The sequence below is a fragment of the Nannospalax galili genome, unplaced genomic scaffold (assembly GCF_000622305.1).
Source record: "Nannospalax galili isolate Female #2095 unplaced genomic scaffold, S.galili_v1.0 scaffold543, whole genome shotgun sequence".
Lineage (NCBI taxonomy): Eukaryota > Metazoa > Chordata > Mammalia > Rodentia > Spalacidae > Nannospalax > Nannospalax galili.
Window position 1 is genome coordinate 2050390 of NW_008352270.1, and position 21695 is coordinate 2072084.

Here is a 21695-nt window from a genome sequence, read left to right on the forward strand (position 1 = left end):
TTTGTTTTTACTCTTGAGGTCGTTTGAGGATCTGTTCCTCAGGGGTCCCATGGGCTTGGGAGGAGCCCCTGGCTCCTTTCTTTTACCAGTTCCATCTATCAAAGGTCCTGCTCGGCCATTGTTGGCTTCTCTTGGAAGCATAGAGAAAATGATTCCTCCGTGTTGACCCTCCTCTTCATAGACTGGACACTGGTTCAAGTCCATCTGGTAGGGTCTCCTTGGCCTCCTTGATCAAGAGGTCAGACGACCCACCACCTTTGCAGGACGTTTTGCGAGATGCTCGTAGTCCCTGGGAACTAATCGACCTAGCACTTTTTCTTTTATACTTTGGTGAGCTCTCTGAAGGCAGGGATACTTTATTATTTTTGAACATTTATGGCTTGTTTATTTTAATTCAGGCTAAAGTTTGAAAATAGGAACAAACAGTATGAATGACGAAGGAACACTGAGGAAGGCAGGAACAACCTTCCTCCAATCATCGTGAAGAAAAACTTCCCAGGAGTAGTATCTGAAATGGGTCTACAGGAACAAATGAGATTTCTGCAGAAAGACTTGATGGGGTGGGGGAGGGGAAAAAAAGAATTTTTAAGGATATGGAAGGGAAAAGGAGCTGTACATAAGTAATATGATGTGAAACCACAGGGAACAGCTATGAAAGGGGTGGTCTGGACAGGGCTAAATCCAAAGGAGGTGTGCTGGATAACTTTAGTGTCAACTTGACACACCTGGGTTGAGGGAGCCTCAATTGGGGAATTTCCTTCATTTGACTGGCCTGTGGCCATGTCCCCATGTCCGTGGGGCATTTTCTTGATTGTTGAGTGATATGGGAGGGCCCAGGCCACTGTGGGTGGTGTCACACCTAGGCAGGTGGGCTTGTGTTGCGTAAGAAAGCAGGCTGAGCAGGGCCAGGGGAGCAAGCCAGTAAACAGTGTTCCTCCATAGCCTGTCCTCCAATTCCTGCCTCCAGGTTCTTGGCCTGAAACAGATGTTTGTATATACCAAAAATTGGCACACAGCAAAGGTAGTATTTAAAATTAGTAACAAAGGACAAATTATTAGGCCAGGTATGGTGGCGAGTGCCTTTGATCCCAGTACTTGTGAGGCTGAGGCAGAAGGATGGTGAATTCAAGCCCCCATCAGGGTGACATCATAAACCCTGTCTCCAAAAAAAAAAGGAAAGAAAGTAACCAGTGGTGAGAGCAGTGGGGAAGGGAACACATGAGAAGCAAGTACAACACATATGTGCGAAGATGCCATGATGAAACCTATTACTTCATATGCTAACCTAATTTAAAAAAGAAAACTCAAACAAAAAAACACTTTTAACAGGATAAATTACTAATATAGTAGTAATATATTTTGTTGGCAAAAACAGACAAGTAAAAATAAATTCTATGTAAATAAAATTCTGTCTAAAAATAATCTCATAAAATAAAAAAGATTAGAAGAATCAAGAATGATGATGCATGTCTACAATCTCAGTTCTAAGGTCGCTGAACTGGAGAATCATGAGTTTAAAGTCAGCCTGGGCTACATAACAAATCTGAGATCAGCGGTAGCTACATAACAAAAGCCTGTCTTTAAAAAATATTTTTCAGGTGAGAAAAGTGAACCTAAGTAAAGCAAAACACCTTGAACTTACAGAAGGAAAAAGTCACAGATAAACAACATAAAAGTGTTCAGTTTTGGGCCAGTGAGATGGCTCAGTGGGTAAAGGTGCTTGCTGCTGAGTCTGATCCCCAGGACACAGATGGCAGAAGGGGAGAACCAACTCCTGCAAGTTGTTCTTTGACTTCCACAAGTGTGCCATGGCACACAGACACACAAATAAATAATAAATATAATAAAAGAATTTTTAAAGGTCAACTTCTTATTGTGTATACTTACATAATAATATAAAAAGATAAAACATATCGGGAGAAAAATATGGACTATACATAACTCAGAGTATGAGACTCTGAGTATCCTTCTCTATTCAAATCTACTGAACTCCAATCTCAGACAACCAGGAGCTGGAAGGCAAGTTCAGAAGAGGAGGGATACATTTTACTGAATCAGGATGACTCTGAAGGAGGGGAGTATAAGTACACACAGTAAGGAACTCTGCAAAGCATTTACTCAAATATATCTACCCTTAAGAGTCCAGACATAAAAAGTTCAAGACAGCCCAGTATACCTGTAAATAAAAGCTCCACTAAAATAAATATCAAAGACATGTGAGCAACTACAGAAACAATTAGTAGTCATCAACATGGACTAATTATAATGACCTATGTCCTCTTTTCTATTAATTGTAGTTGTCCAAAATACTGAAAAACTAGAAATAACAAGTGTCAGATGAATAATTATGAAAGCCTGTATTATAAATTACCATACAATTACTAAAAGAATGATGTAACTTATATGGACATTAAAAAGTCCTATAAAGTGAAAAAACCAAGTTATATTATCTGTAGCACGATCCACAACTGCAACTAAAGCGCTGGGGAAGTAGCTCAGTCGGTAGAATGCTTGCCTAGCAAAGCCCTGGTTCAGTTCCTAGCTCGACAAAACCGGGCAAGGTGCCATACACCTGTCATCCCAGCACTGGGGAAGCGAAGGCAGAAGGATCAGTTTGAGGTCAGCTTCAGCTATTTAGTGAGTTTGAGGTCAGCCTAAGATATATCAGGCTCTGCTCAAAAACAAACAAGGTCTGAAATACATCAATTTTTAATAATTTTGAGGGGACACAGGACTAAGAGTGGACTTTAAGAGGATTCTTTCCAGTGCACGCCACCACGCCTGGCAATTCTTTCACTTTTAACTGTATTTCAGGACTGTTTCTGAGTGGCATTATCAACTAGAAAAATGTCCTAAAGTATTTTAAAGTAAAATATTACAGATAACCAAGCTTCTGATAAATTAAAAATACAGTGAGTACCTCCAGATTGTCATGGCTTAGCAACTCTAATGGGCTGGCTATTTCTCATTTGGATGGCTTACTGGGAACTTTGGCCCAACATGTTAAAATCAAAACTCAAAATTTCAAATGTAGTTTCTACTGAATTGCTTTTCACCACTGTGAACTCAAAAACTCATTAAGATGAAGTATCCTCAGTGGAGGACTGTCTTCTGTAGACATGTCAAAATGATACAAAAGCTGACCAGGAGCTTCTATTGGCCAACTCAGGGAAAATTTAAACATCAAAACCTCATAATAATGTACAGAGTATTGAATAAAAAGATAATGTGTGACTCTATAACAATAAAAAAAAAGAAAAAGGCTTATTTTTTAATGTGTTGTTAGTCTGCATGTATCTATGAGTACCATGTGCATGCCTGGAGACCAGACCCAGAAGGCAGCACTGGATCCCCTGGAACTAGGTTACAGGTGGTTGTGAGCTACCATGTGAGTGGCTGGGAACTGAACCCAGGTCCACTTGAAGTGTAGCAAGTAATCTTAACCACTGAGCCATCTCTCTAGCCCCATAGCTCTTTTTCACAGAAGAAAATTAGTCAGTAAAATGTAGATGCAAATAGAGTAATCCCGTTTGCAGCCCTCACTTGAGTCACGCAACAACTGGATAGACATCACTGGAAGAAAGTTCTCCCTTGGTGGAAATTGATATTCACATGGCCTCACAGTATTCCTTCTCCCATCTTCCCATAAATTACAAGGAGAAAAGATACCTTTGCAACGGAAAAGTATGGCAACTATCACCTTATTCTAATGACCAAACTGTCATGAGAGTCCACAGCTGATAAAAGTGCAAAGACCATATAATTCTTTTGAGCTTTCTTGAGAAATGTGTTTAAAAAAAAAAAAAGAATATGATCATGAAGAAAAAAAAATCACTTAAGCCTGAACACACTGGGACATTCTACAAGAAAAGCAACCTTAGTCTGGGCATAGTGGCACATGCCTTTAATCCCACCACCTGGATTAAAATGCACATAGTGAGTTCCAGGCCAGCTGGGGCTATAAGGGAGACCCTGTATCAAAAAGACAACAAAAGTAACCTAGTCTTTTAAGAATGTCAGTGACAAGAAAGGCAAATGACTATTTTTAGGACAACTAAATGCAATGAATGAGCTTTAACTGAATCTTATATTAAAAATACAAAAGCTAAAAAATAGGACAGATGGGGAAATATGAATAAAAATATTAACAATTTCCTGTGTAAGATAAAGGTATGCTGATTAGGTAGAAAGTGTCTTCTTAAACCTTACACGCTGAAGTATTTAGATATGAATTGCTCTGTTTGTGGTTTACTTCCTATGACTGAAAACAGGAGTATATAAGAGAGTGCATGAGAAAATAAATATGGCAAATGCTAAAAACTGGCAAAGAATATATGGACTATACTCTTTCAACCCTTCTGAAAATTTAAAAGTTAAAAAGTAGGGAAATAGTGGCACATACTATAATCCTAGCACTCAGGAGACTAGCCAGAAAGACTGGGATTAGGAGTTCAAGACTCTGCTGGAAAAACAAAACCAAAAGGGCACGGTGGGGGAAAGGTGAAGGTTAAAGAGAATTAGTTCTTTGCCTCTTTGCAACAGAAGAAATGGCCTTCCAAGTTTCTTACTAGTCTTTCCTTTTTCATATTAAAAAAAAAAAAAAGCAGAAATACCACAAAGTATTATGCTTATCTGCATAAAACTCTGCTAGGCTTTTCCCAGTTGAGAAATCCTATTGTTTATATAGTTTACAGTCAACAATTTGGTCTGTGTGCTGCTGGTTCCCTAGTACCAATGGGCTCTTTCTTGTTCTGGGCACAGACAGCTCTGTTTTAAAGTAGACTCTTCTTTTTTTCATGCGTACTTCCCTTCCAAAATACAGACTATTTTCCTAAGAGATACATATATTCATTATTCAAAAAGGTTTTAACAATTCATAAATTGAATATTTCCATTTAATGTTCAATATTAATTATAACTTCTCTTTTAGGTGAATACTTTGTAATAAATTACTGGGGCTGGAAAGATGGCTCAGTGGTTAAGAGCACTAGCACTGGCTGTTCTTGCAGAGGACCCAGGTTCGATTCCCAGCACCCACATGGTGGCTAACAACCATCTGTAACTCCAGTTCCAGGGGATCCAATGCCACCTTCTAACCTCCACGGGCACTGTGCGACATGGATATACTTATACACATGGAGGCAATACACTCAGACACATAAAATAAAAATATTAAAAAAATAAATTTCTACAACAGGAACTTAAAATATTTTAAAAAAGGGAAATGATTTTGTAAAAGATTATACTAAAATGGTGACTCCTGACACGAGAGTGAAATTGGGAATGTGCTCATCAAATTATTCTCTTTTCACTAGTGAAATATTTTCTTCTATCTCAGGGACTCCATGCTCAGAACAAATATGGCACCTGTGGGCTATACTACTTCACTCTGAGATTTCCTTGCATTCTATAGGAATGCCTTTTACAATATGGACATACTCTGGACAAATGGCTTTTACCTAACCTTACAACCAAAAAGTTAAATCTTACCTTAGCTTGTTTACAATGTGGACAAGCACACTGAGCTATGTATGCCTCTTGTGACCTAGAAATATAGCCTTAAATCCCTCATGACCTTTCCTTGTCTTTAACCTAAAACAATGTATGAATGTGTGTGTGTGTGTGTGTGTGTGTGTGTGTGTGTGTTTCAAGAAAGTGTTGTTAGAAACCATGAAGATATGAGATCATTCATTTGCATGGCAAACAGATGGGATTAAATTGATAACATCTGTTTGTAAGGTTATGCATGTGCTAGTCTAGGTCAGTAGGGATCAGAAAGGGTAAAATTCTTCTCTGATAAAATAAGGGTCTGACTTTTACTTGCCCATTTCATGCTAGATATACTGCTTCAATAAAAGAAAGAGCAAGCTCCTTGCTAGGGAGCAAAGTTCTGAGAGAAATCTGAAGGAACAGGTTCTCAGCAGTTCAAGTCTACTCTTGGATTAAAACAGATGCTAAGAGATGGTCAGAGGTTAAGAACATTGACTGTTCTTGCAGAAGACCCAGGTTCAAATCCCAGCACTTACATGGCAGCTAACAACAGTCCCTAACTCCAGTTCCAGGGGATCCAATGGCCTCTTTTGACCTCCATGGGCACTGCACGACTTGAGTGTACTTACGTACATGCAGACAATACACGCATACACATAAAAATAATAAATAAAATATTTAAAAAATAGATGCTAAGAGTCATGCTGTTTTTATTCAGGTATAACTGTAACGTGGCACTGCACAGTAAACACCAAAGCATTCGAGTCTTTATGTTCTAAAACAGCAAATGGCTATGTTTTGACACATTTTTCCATAAAATGAGAAGAAGTTTAAGGAGAGACATGTACCATCCCCAAATCTAGTTAGAACGTAGGCTCTCACAACAATGACATCTAACTTATATCAAGTGGCTGAAGAATTGCTGAGGCAGTACAATGGAAAATGAAGCCCCGATATCTCTGCAAGTGGCAGTACTGCTTTCCAATGGAAAGCTGGACAATCAGGCCATTTTTTTTTAAGCCAAGATATTCCTTTGGACAGAACTAAGCAGTTTAAGTATACTTTCTATTGCTAGCATCTTTTTTAGGGCTCTGCTTCAATACTGTGTGCCAGGTAGAAATTAATATTGCTATTGCTGATCTGCTGCTTGCAATAATAAGAAATAACCTGCATGACTCTACGAAATGTCCAGAGTATTTAAGTCTACGCAGAAACTACTTGTGACTTGGCAGTCTGGGGAAGCATGAGGAATAACTGCTGATGGGTATGGGTTTTCTCCTTGTAGCAATGAAAATTTCCTTAAGTTCTTAGTGTATTAATCAAGGATCTACTTGCTGCGCGTGGTAGCGCACGCCTTCAGTCCCAGCACTTGAGAGGAAGAGGCAGGCAAATCTCTTTGAGTTCAAGGCCAGCCTGGTCTATATAGTGAGTTCCAGGTCAGCTGGGACTACAGGGAGACCCTGTCTCAAAAAGACCAAAAATAAAAAAATAAAAATAAAATAAAGGCTCTTTACTAACTTGTAACAAATGGCATCAGAATGCATGCACAAGCACATTTTTGGAGACAGGATCTTGCTACGACGTAACCCAGGCTGTCCGAGAACTCACAATCTTCCTGATTTCAGCCCCTGAGTAATGAGATTACAGACATGTGACAGCACATCTGATTGAGCATGCTGGTTCATAAATGGTAAACTATAGCTATTTGTTTTGACTAAAACTATTTTATATATGCCTTGAGTCCCCCAGTGGTAAATTTTCTTTCAAGTATAATAATACACATTGAAAAAAAAAAAAAAAGAAATTTGGCATTGCAGTTTTTCTCTTTGCTAGCAAAATAAGAACCAAAAATTTATGAAGAAATAAATTTTCATTCCCTTGGTCTTATTATGAGGTATGGTCCAATAAAAACTTTACTACAGGGGCTGGAGAGATGGCTCAGCAGTTAAGAGTACTGGCTGCTCTTGCAGAGGACCCAGGTTCAATTCCCAGCACCCATATGGTGGCTATGAACCATCCTTAACTTCAGTTCCAGGGGAATTTGAAGCTCTCTTCTAACCTCCACGGCACTGCATAACAGGTGCAGGCAATACACTCATACATAAAAAATGAAAACAATAAATAAAAATATTTTTTTTTTAAAAAAAACTTTACTACAGGGTGAACAGCCATGTGCCACATAAGGATGCTTTAGCAAGCAAACGCCTTCTTCACATGTGATGATCCCATAAGATAACAGAGCTGAAAATTCCTATTGCCTGTAGCCAAATTAAGGTGCAATGCATTACTCATGTTTGTGGAGATGCTGGTATAAACAAACATAGTACTACTGGTTTCATGCAAGTATAGCACATATAATTAGGTGTACTACATAGCCAGTAACCACTTGATTTCTCCATGTTTTATGACTTAAGTATGTGTTGTCTTCAGCAGAACAGACTGCATTTCTAATTCTAACTAGCTGCCTTCTAAATGTATGCTTTTAGTTATAAGGAAAACAGGATATAAAAAATAGTTCAACAATAGCAAGAAAAAAGAACTCTAAATATGTATAACAGTCAGCCACCTCTTTATACATGAACAGCAGCACATTTCTAAAGAAATCTTTAGACTTTTCATTGCAAAATGAATGAACACATGTTTTTCCTTTGTATTTTTTTTTTCCCTGAGTAGTCAGAGGAGAGCAAGCCCTTCCATGGAGACTTGGACAGAGAGAGATGCTCTCCAAATGTTTCTGCTCCGTCTGGGCTTCCTAGAGCTATTATTAGAGAAAACGCCTGGAAGGCTCAATCTTTATAAAATGGCAGGCTGCCTAGGGAAGACATGCTTTTAATTCAAGGTCAGAATGCCTTATCTAGCCATTCTGCCTCAAAGTCCTGCCAAGGCTATGTAGGCAATACGGATGAGGTCCTGTTTTCAGATTGAATGAGATAACTGTAAACAAACAAAAAGCTAGGAGGAGGGAGCCTTTTACTGAATGGTTTCAGCTATGAAATTGTCCTATGATAATGATTTACTTTTGTTAATTATTCAAGCTGAAGTAACTGCTATCCTTTCATAGTAAGATTTGTAAAATTAGTGTTTTCCAAGCTCACCTTCCTAACTTGGTTTCCATTCCTTGTTATCACTTTTTTCATTGTTTTTTTTTTTTTTTTTGAGCTGAGGTCTTTGCTATGGAATCCAGGCTGGCCTTAAACTTCTTTAATTTAGGATTACAGGTATGTACCTCATGCCTAGCTGTTTCATTATTTTTCTTTATTGTATTGTGGTGGTGGTGATGTATGTGTGGTATATGAGCACAGTATGTGCGTCTAGAGGTCAGAAGATGATGGTCAGGGTTTTGTTTTGTTTTTCTGGTCTTTTTTGAGACAGGGTCTCCCAGTAGCCCCAGGTGTCCTAGAATTCACTATGTAGACCAGGCTGGCCTCGAACTCACAGAGATCGTTTAAAATAATATTTAAGTGCTGGGCGTAGTGGTGCATGCCTTTAATCCCAACACTCAGGAGGCAGAGGCAGGTGGATCTCTGTGGTCTACATAGTGAGTTCCAGGACAGCTGGGGCTATAGGGAGACCCTGTCTCAAAAACTCAAAAAGACCAAAAAAAAAACCCCAAAAAACCAAAACCAAAACCAAAACAAAAAAAAACCCCAGAATCTCTCACTGAACCTGGGAGCTCATGGATTTGGCTAGGCTGGCCAGCCAGTGAGCTTCCAGAGCTCCACTCGTCTCAATACCCCCTACCCCTGGAGCTGGGGATGCAGATGCACACCTGGCTTATAATATACTAGCGATCCAAACTCAAGTGCCATGCTTGTGTGGCAAGCCCTTTCCAAACTGAACCATAGTTCTCTTGTCATTTTTAAAACATTATTTTGCTACCTTCAAAACTAATTTCACATAGCATCTTAAGCAAAATCTCTCTACAAAGCTAGCTCACAAGGCTTCTCAAACTTGTAATATGGAAATTCATGCTTTTGTAAAATACCAAGTAAAATGTATCTGTTTGATTCCATTTTATAAACTACAAACAATTTTTTCTAACAGAAAATAGTATAAATATGCAAAATCAAATCACAGCCAAGAACATGTATCAATGAAAAACAAACAAAACAAGCTGCTGAACTAGATTATGACTGGATGTTAGCAAGATTCCTGTTAATTTGGGTTGGATATGTCTTTATTGATTTTGTTGTCTAAATAGTAGCAGATGCCAAAAGTTTAAACATACATATTTGGGGGAAAAAAAGGATTATCCAGGATATTTTAGCCAAACAAAGTCTTAGCAGCTGGCTTTTTATGTGAACCAGGAGAAAAATCACATTTATTTTCAGAGTGTGGTCCAAGTGTAAGAACACAGCTCATGTTTAGTAAACTCGAGTTTTGCTCAGAGACAACTGCCAGAGGTGGGATGAAGTATTATATATGACACTAGGGGCAAAGTCCTGCAGAGAAAGTTCATCACAGAAAGGGAAGAATGATGCAGAACCCTGGGAGCAGGTCCACTGAAGTCAGCTCCATTGAAGCTTCCTTAGTGCTGCAACCACATAACCCTCAGGAGCTGTGGAGAAAAAGATATTTGCTTGAAACTTAACAGTCTGGCTATTCGTCTGAACCTTAACAATTTGGCTATTCTCAAACCCTTCTTAACATACCACAAAGAAAGAGCGAACCAGCCATAAAGTAGTGTCTCTGAAACCACAAAACAGAGGCATTACCACAACATCCCATGTCAACTACTTTTGATCAGCTTAATCTAGGGATCTGTTCCCCTGGGGGTCGTTGGAAGGCTCAGTCTTCCTCTATTTCAGTTTAGATCACAAGGGAATTCTTCTACTGTATTTGTATTATTCACAGAGTAAAAATTACCCAAGGGCTGGAGAGATGGCTCAGTGGTTAAGAACATTGGCTGCTCTCTTGAAGAAGACCTAAGTTCAGTTCGATGCCCTCTTCTGACCTCTGAGGGCATTGTATGACTCAGTTAACACATACAGGCAGGCAAAACACTCATATGCATAAAACAAAAGTAATAAAATATTTTTTAAAATTATATCCAGCTGGGTATGGTGGCACATGCCTTTAATCCCAGTACTTGGGAGGCAGAGGCAGGTGGATCTCTGTGAGGTCAATGCCAGCCTGGTCTACATAGTGAGTTCCAGGACAGCTGGAGCTACAGGAAGACTCTGTCTCAAAAAGACCCCCCCCCCAAAAAAAATCCAAATATTACAACTAACACAAATCTAAGCATTTTAACTACAGCATAAAAGGCACTGGAGGGTCTGGAGAGATGGCTCAGCAGTTAAGAACACTGGCTATTCTTGCAGAAGGCCCAGGTTCAAATCCCAGCACCTTAGTGGCAGCTAACAACTGTTGGTAACTCCAGTTCCATGGGATTTGGCAGTCTCTTCTGTCCTCCTCGGGCATTGCATGACACGGGTGCACTTACTTACATGCAGACAATACATGCATACATATAAAATAAAAATAATAAATAAAATATTTTAAAAATAAAAGACACTGGATTCAGTGATGATATGGCTGTTTGGCCTTGGTTTGTTCAGGCATTTGATAATTTTTTTTTTTTTTTTTGAGACAGGCTCTCCCCGTAGCCCCAGCTAACCTAGAACTCACTATGTAGGACAGACTGGCCTCTATCTCCTAGAGATCCGTTTGCCTCTACCTCCTGAGTGCTGGGACTAAAGGCGTGTGCCACCATGCCAGGCACACTTGGTAATTTTTTAAGGTACTCTATCTCAAAAAAAGGTATGTAAAGTTAATTCAAAATCCTAGAGTTAGAATTCATACTTTAGTATAAATTCTGGTTTCACTGTTTACTAATTCAAATTGGGGAATGTCTAACTTCTCTGTCCCTTGATGGCCATATGCACACGATGGGAAGATAAATAGAATCCACTTCAGGGGACTGTTGTGAGAGATAAAAGAATCAACATGTGTACTTACTAAGAGTGTATGATCCACAGGAAAGCTAAGTGTTAGAAGTAGTAAATGCAACCTTAGCATGAGCCTGTAATACCAACACCCAAGAAGTGAGTTCAAGGCCATGAAAATCACAGTCAGTCACAAACAAACAGAAACAACCACCACAAAAAATAAGGACTAAGGATGTAGCTCAGTGATAGAATGCTAGTGTGGTATGTCCAAGGCCATGGCTCCCCATCCTCTATACTGAGAAGGGGGAAAAAAAGTACCAAATGGATGTGTCTATTGAAAAACAAGACCTTTCCCTATGTTTTTGTTCAATATATCAGGAAAGGCTGTATGTGTGTGTAAACAAGTAGATAGTTCTGGTTAGCTGTGAGTCTGAATTCTCAGAATTTTTATGAATCTTTGGGAGCTAAAGTCAAATTAAGGGTGGTGACTCACTTAATTGAACAGCAAACAATGGCAGAGCTAATTTGACTCTACTTCAAGACTCCTACAAGAATTATTTATATTCTTGAGAAGTACTGGGTTTGAGTACAAGGTCTCGTGAACTAAGGCAGTGTTTTACAGGCAGTCTTTGTGAGGGTATTGAGAGGGCTGGAGACCCACATCTCACTTTGGTTTGAGGACCGTGCTTAAGACAGGGTGGTTAATGTATCTAACCTGCTCTGATATCATTCAATCACTCCAGTCAGAAAACTTTTAAAAAGCATTCCTAAGTATTAACAGAAGAGAAGGAAACAATGGAAAAATATGTGGGAAGTTAATAAATAAATAAGAACAATTACTTTGGGTTCAATTTTGCCTCAATGTAAAAATTGGCCCAAATACTTCTATTCACTATTTGTTTGTTTGTTTGTTTTTGGTCTTTTTGAGACAGGGTCTCCCTGTAGCCCCAGCTGTCCTGGAACTCACTATGTAGACCAGGCTGGCCTTGAACTCACAGAGATCTGCCTGCCTCTGCCTCCCGAGTGCTGGGATTAAAGACGTGCGCCACCACACCTGGCCCATTCACTATTTTAAACCACTGTATACACAAGTGAATGAACTCTGCTGTTACTGTCATATCATTATTTGCTTTATATATTTTTTAAAAATACATTTTTATATTGTTTTTATTTTATGTGTATGAATGTATTGCCTGCATGCACGTTAAGTGCACCCTGCAATGCCCTCAGAGGTCACAGGGCATCAGATCCCCTGGAAATAGAGTTAAGGACAATTGTTAGAACTGCTGAGCCTGTTCTCCAGCCCCTGCCTTATCAATCTAATAAAACCTTATGCTTCCTGTTTGAAGGCAACAATGACAAATGCTATTTATTTCTCCAATCTGGAACTTGAAATATTTAATATAGCCCCTTAGGACTCTGGATCAACTTCTGTATAAGGTAGTGTTGAGTAATCTGAATAAGTACAAAGTACAGCAGTTCCTCTCCAAAACTAGAGCTAGTGTTTGTTAGCTGTTGAGTGGGGTGTGTGACTTGCTTCTCAAATAAAAGAGCTCAGGGAATAGAAGGCATTTCAATTATTAAATTAAAAAGCCTCAAATAAACTATGAATAATGGAGATTATAGACTAATTACCAAGTACTATCTCCCATAAACTGTCCTTGTTGATCACACCATTACACTAGCTTATAAAGTTTTTTTGGTGACAGTGGGTTGAGTCCAAAATAATCTCATAGCAAAGGCTACTCAATGGCACACTACATTAAACTGCTATGTTCAAGCCAAGTGTAATAGGGCCTTTAATCCCAGGAGGCAGGTGGATCTCTATGAGTTGGAGTCTAGTCTGGTCTACACAACTAGCATCAGGCCACTAGCCAGGGCTACATGGTAAGACTGTCTCAAAAATAATTTTAGAAACAGTCTCAGGCCCAGTAGATGAACCTGCACTAAAGGGCATTTGGGGGCACAAATCAAAACTCTGAGATAGGCCATACTATATATATATGAGAGAACATTAAATTGGGCAGGGGGCAGTGGAGGGGGGTATGAAGAGGAAAAGCGATCTAAATACCATCAAACTACATTGTTTGAAAATCACATAATGTCCTTGGGCCTCTTAGCAACCTACTCCATTCCAAAGGCCAAAAAAGTTAAAGATATTTGGGAGCTTTTATCTAATCCTTAAAAGACTTTTATCTCCCCCCTCTTCAGAAGGGGGAATGATAGAATAGCCAAAAGCCCCATAAAAAAAATAAATAAATAAAGAAGAAGAAGAAAGAGTACATGAAGTTATCAGAAAAAATGTGATGGGGAGATATGGGAGGAATTGGAAGGGAGGGAGTGGGCATAGATTTGATCAAAACACCTAACACCTTAGTATGAAATTCTCAATAAAGTTTTTGTAAAAGAAAATCACATAAATTCAATGAAATAAATGAATACAATTTAAAAAGCTAAATATAGTACTTTGTCATCAAACTAGTCATAAAGCAGAGCCCAGTAAGAACTCACTGAATGCATTTACTAGAATGGTGTTTATCTTTTGAAATAAAATCATAAATATCCAAGGCTATATCTATTAAGCTGTTTTCATCCTACAAGAATACCGGTCCAGAGAGATGGCTCAGCAGTCAAGGGCACTGGCTGCTCTTGCAGAGGACCTGGGTTCAGTTCCCAACACCCACATGGCAGCTAACAACTGTCTGTAACTCCAGTTCCAGGGGATCTGACACCCAATTCTGACCTCCACAGGTACTGCATGACACAGGTGCACTTACATGCAACACAGGAAATATACTCATGCATATAAAATAAAATATAAAATTTTTTCCAAAAAAGAATACACCATAAAGATCCTATTTCACGGTTAGAACGTTTAAGAAAATGTTTCATCTTTTCATTGCCAGAAAATATGACTGAAAATTAATCAGTGCATCACTCAGAGAAAATAAAATAATTTTCATTATACTATTACTAATGTCAGTACCAAAAAGTACTATGTTACTAATTATAAAAGATTTCCTAGTAACTTTTTAGTTAGTAGCTTTTCAATGTTATCAAAGGCTCTACACTAAAGTTTTTCTTTTTTCTACCTTTGAGAATATAGTCAAACACATGCATAACACTAAAGCGAGGGTGCCATATTTCCTAACTTGTCATGGTCCCAATCTACATCTGCTTTGGCACATTTATTCAGCTTTTACTCATTCTTATGTCTGATAACAGATTTGAAGATTATTTTTAGGAACTGTATTTGAAAATTCTTCAAGTTCCTAAGTACTGTCCTGAACTCATGAATGGAAGCATGCAAAATGACATACCGCATTTACACAGCAGCCTAAAATTAAGGAAGCATGGTGCTATGGATTTTGTACAGAGCTAAATTTCTTCCTCTTTCATGAGGCAAATTAATTTTTAAAATAATTATTGACATAAAATCTGAATTTTAGGATCCACCACAAGCTACACAGAATTGTTTAAAGAAGCAGATTTTTAAAAGTCTTACGAGGGAGTGTATTATCAATTCTTGGTCCTAATACCACATTTTCTAGTAAGAAGCCCTTTGCAAATCTCTCTTCTCAGTCTTTTACTTTGTGTATGACTGGTGTCTAATATTTTGGTAAGAACTGTAGTTTATTTTTTTTAATTTTATTTATTATTATCATCATCGTTATTATTTTTTTGGTCTTTCTGAGACAGGGTTTCTCTGTAGCCCCAGCTGTCCTAGAACTCACTAGTTCAAGTCTGGCCTTGAACTCACAGAGATCCACCTGCCTCTGCCTCCCAAGTGCTGGGATTAAAGGCGTGTGTCACCAAGCCCGGCATTTTATTATTTTTATTTTATGTGAGTGTATTGCCTGCATGTATGTAAGAACACCCGTGTTGTGCAATGCCCGTGGAGGTCAGAAGTGGCCACCAGATTCCCCTGGAACTGGAATTACAGATGGTTGTTAGCCATCATGTGGGTGCTGGGAATCAAACCCTGGTCCTCTGCAAGAGCAGCCAGTACTCTGAACAGCTGAGTCATTTCTCCGGCCCCAAGAAATGCAATTTCTTTTTTTTTTTTTCTTTTTTTTTTTGGTCTTTTTGAGACAGGGTTTCCCTGTAGCCCCAGGTGCCCTGGAACTCGCTTTGTAGACCAGGCTAGCCTTGAACTCACAGAGATCTGCCTGCCTCTGCCTCCCACTGCTGGGATTACAGGCGTGCACCACCACGCCCAGCTCTGCAATTTCTTTTAAGGTCATCTTGTACTTGACTATCCTCTTGTACTATACATTTAACTTTGTGAGGCTAGAATTGGTCTTTTTTTTTAATTATTTTTATTTTTTGTGTATGCGTGTATTGCCTGCATGTAGGTAAGTGCACCCGTGTCACGCAGTGCCCGAGGAGGTCAGAAGAGGCTGTTGGATCCCCTGGGACTGGAGTTATGGACAGTTGTTAGCTGCCATGTGGGTGCTGGAATTCAAACCTGGGTCTTCTGCAAGAACCACCAGTGTTCTTAACCATGGACCCATCTCTCCAGCCCCAGAATCGGTCTTATTTAAATTCTGTATCTTCCTTACTGTTTAGTACATTGTATTATATATACTTAATCCACCACTAAAACAGTAATGAGATAAAATGTAGCATACAGGTAATATTTTTCCCTTGCCCCATTCTTTTTTTCTGGTGCAGGGAGTTCAACACAGGGCCTTTTTTTACCTGCTAAACACTAGCTCTATACTCCAAACTATACCTCCACCCCTATTGTGTGCCAAGCACTAACAACATATAATTATAGTGCCATACAACCCACTCCCTGTTTCATGGAGCCTACCTTCTTTGAAGTATCTTTTAAACTGAAAGTTGAAAGTTCTTAGTAGATCCTGAATTATTTTAGTGGGTTGTATGTACCAGCATTATTTTAATTTTTAAATTTTTATTTATTTTTATGTGTATGAGTGTTTAGCCTGCATGTATGTAAATGCACCCGTGCATGCAATGCCAGAAGAAGGTATTGGGTCCTCTGGAACTGAAGTTATGGACAGCTGTTAGCCATCATGTGGGTGCTAGGAGCCAAACCCAGGTCTCTGCATGAGCAGCCAGTGCTCTTAACTGCTGAGCCATCTTTCCAACCCCCACCAGCACTATTTTTAATGAATGAAACATCCTAGAACTGGGGGACAAATAACAAGGTGCTTCCCAAATATATGTTTTTAATAACTACAGACATGTACAGTGATGTTATATAAGATGTATTTCTTAGTTAATTCAAGGTAAAATCGAGAAATACTATTCTAGAAGGAACCACTAAATTGAACCTCAGTTTAACCTTTATGCTACACTGTGGGGTTTTTTGTTTTCTTGTTTTGTTTTTGTTTTTAAGATAGAGTCTCAACTCTATAGCCCAGTTTACTTCTGAACTCAGAATATAACCTAGGTTAGCCTCTAATTCGTGGGTGAGCCTTAGGCTCTCAACTACTGGGATTACAAGTGTGAGCCACCACACTTGGCCTTATACCTTACTTTAAACGCATACCTACCTGCAAAGTTATAAAGAAAGCAACTTTGATTTAACAAAATATATGCATATCTCCTATGTTATATTAAGGACTGTGTTCATGAGACAGAAAGATGATTAATTCACTTTCTATCCATAATAACTCATTAGGAATATAAACCAATCACAATTTAGTAAGTGTAAAAATAGAAACATGCACAAATAAAGAACTGATCTGAGAAATGTTTTTCTAAAATGTACTTTCCCTTATTCTGTCTTTCATAATGATAATAGTCCATATGAAATATGTAAATTATATTAGGGATTTTCATACAAGTTCACCCAATGATTGGCTGTCAATATAGCCCACAGTCATTAGCCTTCAGTCACATACCTCTACTTTCTCATGGGCCCCAATTTTTCTATATGCTCTTGAACTTAACCTCAGAGTACAGTGGAGGTTAATACATCATTTTCCCTAAAAGGTGAAATCATGTGCCCCTTTAGCACTACCATTAAGTAAAAAGAAACTGCCATGACTTACTTCTGGTTAAATATCATACAATGTACCGACTTTACCACTAATTCAGCAGTGTACAAACTACTATTCTGAGGATTGTGCCTAAACTCCCATTTGAAGGACAGAGTTAGAAAGTATGTTCTTTTTGCAAGTGTATTTTAACCACACAATTTCCACACTATTTGGTAAACTACAAAGTGTACAACAGGTCACACTGTTGAGACAGTAACTGTTGAGAATTGTTAGAGACAATAAATATGCTAAATCTTTCATGGTAGTTCTTTTAACATTGCTAGACAACAAACTAGAAATTCTAATCACATTATATTACAAACTAAACTCTGGCTAAGTCCCTGCCCTTCAGAAGGGAGAGAGAGGGAGGGAGAGGGGCTGATGTATGATGTATGAGTGCAAGAGCACTTGTGCCATGGTGCATTTAGAGATCAGAGGACAATTTTCAAAATCCAGTTCTCTCCTTCCACTGTGGGTTTTGGAGAGCAAACTCACCCTTTTTAAAAAAATATATTTTTTAAAAACTCTCTCCTCTTGCTGGGCGTGGTAGTGCACGCCTTTAATGACAGCAGATGCAGAGGTCTCACTGTAGCCCCAGCTGTCCTGGAACTCACTATGTAGACCAGGCTGGCCTTGAACTCACAGAGATCTGCCTGCCTCTGCCTCCCGAGTGCTGGGATTAAAGGTGTGCACCACCGCACCTGGCACTCTTTCCTTTTTTTAAAAAACAACTTCCACATCATTATAAGAATTAAAATGTTCAGGGCTGGAGAGATGGCTCAGCGGTTAAGAACACTGACTGTTCTTGCAGAAGACCCAGGTTCGAGTTTCAGTACCCACATGGCAGCTAACAACTGTCTGTAACTCCAGTTCCAGGGGATCTGACAGCCTCTTCTGTCTTCCTCAGGCACTGCACGACACCATGCAGGCATAACCCTCATATACATAAAATAAAAAACAATAAATGAAATATTTTTTAAAAATTAAAATGTTCGCTTAACCTTAATTACAAAATGGAGACTTTGAAGCTAGTGTCAAAAATGAAGCAATCAGACTTCAAGTGTTTCAATTAGAGTATCAATGTTCTTTCGCTATAGTGTACTATTTCTTTAAATAAAGTGAAGAAATTTAAATAGCACTTTCAAAATTGTTTTTCTGGCAGTAGGAGAGATTGGACCTATGGCCTCCTACATGCTAGTGCTCTACACTGAGGCTCTAGCCTCACTGAGCTCCAGCTAAATCGCAGTTACTACACTGCAAAGCAGGCAAACAGTAGCTCACTCAGCTTATATAGTACTGCAAATTAAAAGAGCAGTGACAACAGCCAACAGATTCTAGTGCTTATCATGTACCAGCTATCATTCAATGAATTTTAACTGACTCCTGATTCTTGCAAGAACTTCATGAAATGGCACTATCGCTATTCCTATTTTAGAGCAACAGAGGCAGAGAAGTAACTTTCCCAAGGTCACAGAACTATAAAGCAGAAGAAAGGATACGAATCCATGTGCCCTGGATCTAGGCTATATCCCCCAAACAAAAGAATTGTATCATACCACCTCTGGTAACAGACTAGAGAGCAAGCTCAACCAGTGAGGAGATGGAGTATCCTGCTGCTCCCTCTGCACCTCTAAGGTCCTGCCTCTTACTCCAAATCAATGAAGATGGTTGAGAGCTCTGAGTAACCATCTGACAAAAGGAACCCATCAGAACAGCAGATAAGCCACTGGTGGTGTGTACTCAAGTGCCTAGAAGGCCAGCAGGTGGCTTGCTGAAATCAAAGGTGTTTGAGCACAGCTTGGGTGACACAGAGACCCAGAGCAGCAGAGAGAAGCAGGTCTCCAGGGGCAAGCCACCAGCCAGAGGGTGGGACATCAGAGCTCCATCAACATGCCTCTGGCTTTACCTTCCCGTACCTTCCTAAAGGAACATCAGATGAGCACAACAAAAGGTTTTTTAGACACAAGGTCGCACAATATAGCCCTGGCTGGCCTCCACTTCAAGAGACCCACCTGCCTCTGCCTCCTGAGGGTACCATGACACCTGGCTTCAACACCCCCCCCCCTTTTTTGTTTAATTGAGACAGGGTCTCCCTGTAGCCCTAAGCTGGCCTGGAACTCACAGACATCCGCCTGCCTTTGCCTCCCAAGTGTTGGGATTAAAAATGTGCATTACCATGCTCAGCTCAACAACTCTTTTTTAAAGCAGTAATCATGCAACATGCTCTGGGGAGGGAAAAAAAAGAGTTAAGAACTGGACTTTGCACTCAGTTACTCCAGTGTGAGAAGCTTAAAAGTCTATGCTGCTGCACCACTGGTATCCACAGATGAAAGACAAACAGGTTAGATTATGTTCTTTCTTATTAGTCTTTGCAATATAGTTCTGTCATGCATGGTGGCATAAGCTTGTAATCCCAGCACTAGGCAGGCAGAGATGGGTAGATTTTGAGGCCAATCTAGTCTACATAGTGAGTTCCAGACTAGCCAGGGTTAGATAGTGAGACCCTGTCTGAAAAAGTTGATTTAAAAGCAAATCTCCAGGGCTAGAGAGATGGCTCAACAGTTAAAACCATGTACTTCTTCCAGAAGACCCAACAACAACCTGTATGTAACTCCTGCTCTAGGAGATCTGATTCCCTCTTTTGGCCTCTTCAGGCACCTGCATGCATGTGGTACACACATATGCACATACAATTAAAAATAAAAATAAATCTTAAAAAAGAGACAAATCTCCAGCCTGACAACATGGTACAATGCAGTGGATGGTAAATAATGTTAAATTCCTTTCAGTTTAAAGGTCTCTGAACTGCATATGCTTGTTGATACAGTAGAGAGAGGAAAAAGTGGTGAGGCAGAGTGGTGACTATTCTGAGACATGCTTGCACTGGCAGGCAAGAGAGGGAGCTCTAGCACAACACGGTGAAAGGTTTGACTCTAGTAGAGTTACAGACCATTCATTCATTCTGTAAGGGGAGGGAAGGGAGGTTATAACAGATCAATGGTGGTGAAAGGAGGAAAAAACTCTTCCATCCATGCCCTCCACTTCAGTGAAATAAGCTGTGATGTCATCTTGGAAAGTGAGCTGAGAATAAGGAGTAGGGAGGAGGGTATAAAATACTGCAGCTGTCTTAGAGTGTGGGAAAATCAACTGACCAGAGGACTAAGGAAGCACTGCCAGATAGCATTTAGGGCCCTCTTGGGATATGTGGTCACAATTTCAGTGTGAGATCAGCCAGTATAGCTAAGTGTTTTTCTTTTGCCACATCTGGCTGCTGGGGTGTAGAGTAGACAGAGTTGTTTGAACTATAGTAGCTAGAGAATGACTAAAGGAAAAGGAAGACTGTGGAATCTGATCCCAAATGAGGAGGGGAATACGATGATTGTTTTTAAAGAACTGGCTCACAGGACTGCAGGGACAAGCAAGTCCAAGGCCAGATAGGAAGCTGCAGACAGGAAAGCTGATGCAACAGCAAATCTGAGGCATAACTTTTGGTAAGGCCTTCAATGGACTGGGTATAGCCCATTCATATTATGGAGCAATTTGCTTTACACAGTCTACTGACTTAAACATTAGTCATATATATCTAAAAACTACTTCTACAGCAACATAACTTTTTTTTTTTTTTGAGACAGGGTCTCCCTGTACCGCTAGCTGGCCTGGAACTCATTATGCTACCAGGCTGGCCTCTATCTCAGGGAGATCTGCGTGCCTCAGCCTTCCAAGTGCTGGGATTAAAGGTGTGCACCACTACATCCAGTCATAGACTGGTATTTAACTAAAAATAGTTAAAATTGGCAATTAAAATATAACTGCTACAGTAATGGTTTAGGACATAGAACACTAAAAAAAAATTGGGGGGGGGGTCACTGGCTATGAGTTACAGAGAACAGTGAAGAAATCAAAAGTTCAGAGGAGTATGAGAGTAAGACAGAAACTTTTTTAAATAGTGCTAGGGGCAGAATCCAGAGACTTAAACAAACCAACCAACCCTCCAAAACAAATCCCCTTAAAAGTCAGTCCAGGCTTTGACTGAGTTTTCCCTTTTTTTGCCCAGCACTTGATCCTTTTAATCCTCTACTCAACAGCTGTTTACCGGCCACCACCATCATTCTTGAGGCAATGGTGCTTTTTCATCTTTGTTTAGTCTACCTGACTGCTTCTCTCTGGACTGCTTGTTCTTTTTTCAATGATCCTCATGGATCTACTTGAGAATATAAACCAGAAAATCCCCTCAAAACTGACTTCTTGCCATATATTTCCTTAGGAGGCAGCATGTGACTTGACTTTGGGCCTCAGTGCTTGCTTA

General features: G+C 39.5%; 1 protein-coding gene across 2 annotated transcripts in view; it reads right to left on the bottom strand.

Annotated features, from left to right (window-relative positions):
* Desi2 (desumoylating isopeptidase 2) overlaps window positions 1-21695 on the bottom strand; it is a 47532-nt gene that overhangs the window by 15272 nt on the left and 10565 nt on the right. The window contains exon 1 of one of the 2 annotated variants that reach the window (XM_029554112.1): window positions 7009-7072. The exons of the other annotated variant lie outside the window; for it this stretch is intronic. The gene's annotated coding sequence lies outside the window, so the exon portion shown is untranslated. Of the gene's footprint in view, window positions 1-7008; window positions 7073-21695 lie in introns of those variants that run through there. 2 annotated transcript variants of the gene reach the window in all.